Here is a 6,134-nt window from a genome sequence, read left to right as displayed (position 1 = left end):
GGGGTCGTGAGCACACATGAGAGGGGCTATCAGGTTGCCAGCAATGCCACATCTTGCAGGCTCCAATGCCTTGTGCAGGCTAGCTACTAAAGCCTTGTGGATGAAGCCTTAGATGGAGCGGCAAGCTACAGCTTTAGCTTCTCACTACAGCAACGGGGTGGCCCGACACTCAACCCTCAAGCCTGCTACCTCGTTGCCTCGCTGCTCCACTGCTTAGTGCTCACCGGCTCAGTTTTGGTGTTCACCGTTTTGAAATCATTTAAAATTAGGAAAATTACCAAAATACCCCTCTAATTTGTGGAAATTACCAAAATTAACCCACTAATTTGTGGAAATTCTCAAAATACCCCTCAAATTTTGAAATTTTCCTTAATACCCTCAATATTTTATCATAAGTTCCCAAAATGCCCTTCAGGTTTTCCAAAATTCCCAAAATACCCTTGGTTGTGAGATTAAATATCTTCAAATTACATCAAAAAATTTGTCGCTTTTCGATTGAGTGTCTATCAATACAAGATGCTAAAACTAGAATTTGAGCTGGTTATGTAGGCTTTGGAGATGAATTGCTTCATTATTTTTAGACATATTTGCCTTTTTTTGAGAGGTAATTTGTGACAAATTACATGCTAAGCACTCAAAAACGGATCTCAATTGTCAAAAAGGAATAAAGATTAGAAAATCTTGAACAATCCAACCAAAAAAGATACAAGGGTATTCTAGGAATTTTCAAAATTTGAGAGACATTTTGGAAATTTCCACAATTAGAGGGGTATTTTAGTAATTTTCTCAAATTTTAATTTCAAACCCACTTCCGACCATCCTTAAAGGGCGAAGCCTCCAGGCCCAAGGCTAATCTCTAAAGCCTTTCTCAAATTCTCTCTCCAAAGTCCAGAGTCCAGACTCCTTGAGCTGCTCTCCCTCTTTCTCTCTCTCTAATATATATATATATATATATATATATATATATATATATATATATATATATATATATATATATATATATATATTCTTAAAGGCACCCTTCATGCACGAAGGGAGATCCCCAAGATTGACCTTCACTTGAAGGATATCTTTAAAGGCACCCTTCATGCACGAAGGGAGATCCCCAAGATTGACCTTCACTTGGAAGGGACTTTACAAAAAAAAACTTCTCTAAAGGTTTACAAAGCCTCCAAAGGGCACCGAAGCCTTCCAAAATGGGCCCTTTATTCCAAGAGAGTATGGGCACCTCACAACATTTGCGTTCGTGAGAGAAAGGGAGAGAGAAGAAGGGCTTTGAGGACCCCTTTGAATTTGGAGCTCCCAATCGACCTTGAACAAGCATAGAGACCGGCTGTCATCGTTTTACTGATTGGAGTGTCATTGCTCAAAATCTTCAAAAGCACATGTGCGAGGGATTGACCCACCTCCCTTGGCTACACTTGTGCTTCACAAAATGTCTACACACTTCTCGCACTCTCTCTTGGGGAAATACTCTCTCTCTATCTGTGTGTGTGTGTGTGTGTGTGTGTGTGTGTGTGTTGTCCTACATACGTTTTGGCTTTGGAGCTCAAAGATAGAGTAGTTTAAGTGAGCCCATTGAAATATTTTTTTGGTGTAACAAGCAAACGTTGGTGAAGCAAGTTGCACACAAAAGCTGCTCACATATAATAGCCTCTGTTGCACCAAGACATGCTTGCTTGAGGAGAAGCTTTGTCAGAAGGAAGTACCAAGGTGAGGCTTCATAGTTCAAGCAAGGGCAAGTGACATCATCAACAACGATAATCAATGTGTTGGGGTAGAAAGCACTTATGTTAGGTAGACCTGGGTTCTTCACTTGCTCTTTTGTACTTATCTATGTCTTTTAAATGAACAAATGCATCGTATAATACTTAAGCTTGAAGAGTGTCTTGCAATGGGAGTACACTTATTGCAGGTATGTCCAACATTGGCACAACCCGGAAGAACTCTGTGAGATGTTTTTTGTTAATGCCGAGTGGGGGCTTCATACATTTTTAGTCCTCCTTGCAAATCCTTTGGGGGACTTGCAAGCTTGATGTGGTGTACTATTGAAAGTATAGGTTTTGACGAGATTCCTATTTGGAGTGTTGTCCATTCAACAGTATCAATTGTAGGATCTGCTTGAAGAAGCAAGGTCAAGAATCACGAGGGTGCTTTGAGAAAATATTAAGCAATGTTTTGTCTCCAATGTAGTCCCTTAGAATGCACTTATGCGAGAGATGTGCCGAGAAAGATCCGTCCAAGGAAGCTTTGGAATGTTTCAGTGGATGAAACATGTGGGCATCGACCCACACACAACAGTTTTGTGTGATTTTATCCATATTCAGAGATTCATTGAGGTCTATAGGATGAGGGCCAAACATACTCTGATAATATGAGGGAATTTTTTTTTTGGTGCATTGAACCAATGCCACTATACTTACATCGTTGTTGTTTTTTAGGTCAAGCACGTTGTCCTTGGAAGTCAGGGTATGTCCAACATGGGGAGCAAAGAGCTTTGGGTTGTTTACAATTGATGTGAAGCAAGTAATTCTCTCCAAAGGCATCACTCATGCTTGCATTGCTAAGACATGTAGCATTATGTACAAAATTGGCATGGGCAAACACATTCACCAGAAGTTTGTTAGGATGGGGCTCTTTTGGATAACATTTTTGCATTTTGCATGGGCAAACAAATTCATCAAAAATTTGTTAGGATGGGGCTCTTTTAAAAAACAATTTTGTATTTGGCAATGCTGTGGTGAACATGTACATCAAGTGAGGTGTATTGACAAAATTGAGTTGTAGCCTCTTGGAATGTAGTTATAGGTGGGACTTGCTAAGTTAGAGCTGGGAATGTAATAGAGAACATTGCCTTAGATGATCTCTTGGAATGCAGTTATAGGTGGGACTTGCTGAGTTAGAGTTGAGAAACAAAACTTTAATCTTTGAATGCAATAGAGAACATTGCCTTAGATGCTTTTTTGAATGTTATCTGTTGGAAAGTATTTATCCTAAGTATCTCCTCTCAACAAGGGCAAGTGTTTTGATTTTTAAGTTTTGTTAAATTTTCTCCTATGCTTGAATCTTTGGTGAACATATGCATGGTCAAAATATTTGTCTTCAAGAGCCTCTTGCACTTGGAATGCACTTTTTGCAGGTTTGTCCGATGTTGGCAAGTTTACAAAGCTCTGGGTTTTTTTCCATAAACATTGAGTCAAGGCTTTCCCCAAATGTGATTGGAAATGTGTACATCTGATTCCTACTTGGAAATGCTTTGGTCAACATGGAGACCTAATGGTGTGTACTTTTTTAAAGTACAAGAAGTTTTCATGAGCTTCTACCTGGAATGTTGTCTCTTAGGTGGTGTTGATTGCAAGATTTGCTTGACATGGAAAGAGCAAAGAAGTTATAGCATATGGCCCTATTTTTATCAAGGGAAAAGTGAGGACCTCTCTTTGAATGCGATTACTTATGCTTTCATATTGATGCATGTGGAATCATGCAAGCAATTGACATGGGTGAACACATAGAGGCATTTGCAATGGTTTCCCAATACCCTTATCTATACTTTTTATTAAACGGCTTGAGAATTCATCGAACTCTCGGCCCTTTCATGTATCCCCATGGTAAGGCTTGTGGAGAGAACCCACCAGCTCCAAATGTCCAGATGTGAGAGAGAGAGAGAGAGAGAGAGAGAGAGAGAGAGAGAGAGAGTGTACATGGGCACGATACAATCTCCTATTACAGGAAGTGAAAAAGATTTTTGTTATTGACATATGCCTTGGTAATACTGATAGAAATGGAGCAAACATATTGGCTTGCAAGGGAGCATATGATTTTGAACAGAGTAGCACATTGAGGAAGCGGATGATTCAAAATAGAAGAGTGCATTGGGGAAGTGGATTCCACGCATCAAGCACTTGCATCAAGCTCAAGCAGCTCCTTTCATGTTTAGCCACAGCATGGAAAATTTGCTCAAGTTGGTTTCTACACACGTAGCTATGTTTCTCATCACTATTTGAGCTCACTTTGGCGGCTTGATGCAGTGAGGGAGCTCTACCTAGGGTGTATCTATGTGTGGGGAGAAGTGGTCTTCCTATTCATTCAATGGAGAGTGCCAGTCATAGATAGATAGAGAGAGAGAGAGAGAGAGAGAGAGAGACAGAGAGAGAGAGAGAGAGAGAGGAGGAGGAGGAGGAAGAGACTGCAGGCCTTCTAGGCCTCGCTCACCTACCATCACTCCTCACACTCTTTCCCTTTCTTCCATTTGCATATGAAGTTAGCCATGGTAGAGGACGGGCCCACAAAGGACACCACTAGAAATTCTATTGCCCCCTCCATCCTCAAGTGGATTAAGAGATTTTTTTCATGCAAAGGGATGCCGAGTTAAGCTACACTCAACAATTTCATTTTTTTAAAACTAAGAAGCTACTACGCTTTGTCTCTTTCGTCAAAAACACTATTTTGAGAGCTAATCTGCCAATTTTGGCATGGTTAGCCTAACTAAGGTAGCATTACCACTGCACAACAAGGAGAGTGACGTAAGAAAACCCTACTAGACTCTGTTGGAAATGTACCTAAAGCGCATCGGCTAAGTGCATTGGCATTATCTGGATATATGGATTGCTAGCTTCCTCGGCTTATGAATGGTTGAAGCCTATACCCACTATACTTCATGAGAGGGTGTATGCACAAGTGACTACTTTGGTAGCTTTGGTAGAAGTATCTATTGTGGAATATTATGAATACCAATCTAGCCAAAAAGCTAAGCTGTATGAAAAGCACTTTTGAGGGTGAAAACACTAGCTATGTGGAAACCAAATTCTTTGGGTGGTAGCAATTCCTTTGTTATAGGCTAGGGAGAAAACTCTAGCTATGTAGAAACCAAATTCTTTGGGTGGTGGCAATTCCTTCGCTATAGACTCCTATGTTGTACATATGGCGCTGTTCGGCAAGGTGTTGGGCTAAAGGTGTTGGGCTAGCTGGACCCGCCTGGCTCCTACACACATAGCATTAGATGAGATAACAATCTTATGATGATGGAGGGTCCCTGTTCATCACGTTCACATGAATGCCATGAAATTTAGTAGTTAGGAAGAGAGGAGAACGGTTTCGATTCAGTCTAGGGTGCCAACACTTGACGTGGAGCATTTTGCTTCTTCCTACAACTTGCACCAATGCTGTCATCAAAACATCATCTCTTGGCATTCCCCACCAATTAGCTTCATGTGCACAGACAAACAGTTCCTGTGAGATGGTTCATGGTGTCACTGGATGCAAGCCGAACGGTCCATGTGTGCACTACATCCATGTCAATTGTATTCCAAGGGCTATAAAGCTAGCATACATTTGTTTATCTATGTCAAGTTCCTGAGCTGTGTCTGTGCACGTCACTAGAAGGGTTAATCCAATCCTCTATTGTAAATAAGTTGTGCTAGCTTTTTCTAGCAGAAATGCAGTAATAGAATGTTCATTGCAAGGCCAAGTGGTTTGAATACAGTCTACTCTCTGAAAGAAGTACATGCTTTAGCAATTTGGATTTGGTGGAGAGAGAGAGAGAGAGAGAGAGAGAGAGAGAGAGAGAGAGAGAGAGAGTACATGCTTACGGGTCACACCCTCAATTTTGTAACACATCCTTCAGTTCAACATGATGCCTAAAACTCTTGCAAAGATAAGCGACTCAACGATCTATGTTTTTTTCATTGGAGGTGTGCCAATGGCGCTAAAATACACCAATCAACAATATGTGCCTTATATGTAGGAAGAAACCATTGATATTTTTCACCTGAAAGATGGCATTTTATGACTAGAGGTCATGTTTTTTTTTTGCCGCAACAACGCAAGGGTCACATAGTAGTCTTTACATCATTATGCTCAAAAGATGTATATTATAGTACATGTCTTGAAAAACAAGAAGACTTTTCAAATGTCACTCGTCGTACCAAAGATTTTCTATTTGAAAAGTTATACACTCTATGCCAAAGAGGTTGTGATACCATGATGCATACGGTAAAGAATAAAGCAATGCCACTAGCTTTGATTTGGCATATACCAAAGATTTTCTATTTGAAAAGTGATACACTTTATCCCAAAGACGCTGTAGCCTGTGATACCGTGATGCATATGATAAAAAATAAAGCAATGCCACTAGC

The 6,134-nt window shown here is 40.4% G+C and overlaps 1 long non-coding RNA gene across 1 annotated transcript; it reads left to right on the top strand.

Annotated features, from left to right (window-relative positions):
* Positions 1-1,238: 1,238 nt before the first annotated feature.
* Positions 1,239-5,888, top strand: LOC147434137 (uncharacterized). The gene is made up of 3 exons (XR_015185239.1): positions 1,239-2,339; positions 2,442-2,526; positions 3,140-5,888. It is a non-coding gene; the product is annotated as an uncharacterized LOC147434137 (long non-coding RNA).
* Positions 5,889-6,134: the final 246 nt, after the last annotated feature.

The sequence above is a fragment of the Adiantum capillus-veneris genome, chromosome 19 (assembly GCF_014529385.1).
Source record: "Adiantum capillus-veneris isolate H3 chromosome 19, ASM1452938v2, whole genome shotgun sequence".
Lineage (NCBI taxonomy): Eukaryota > Viridiplantae > Streptophyta > Polypodiopsida > Polypodiales > Pteridaceae > Adiantum > Adiantum capillus-veneris.
The sequence above is the reverse complement of the archived record's forward strand: the minus strand, read 5'-3'. Positions and strand labels throughout refer to the sequence as shown.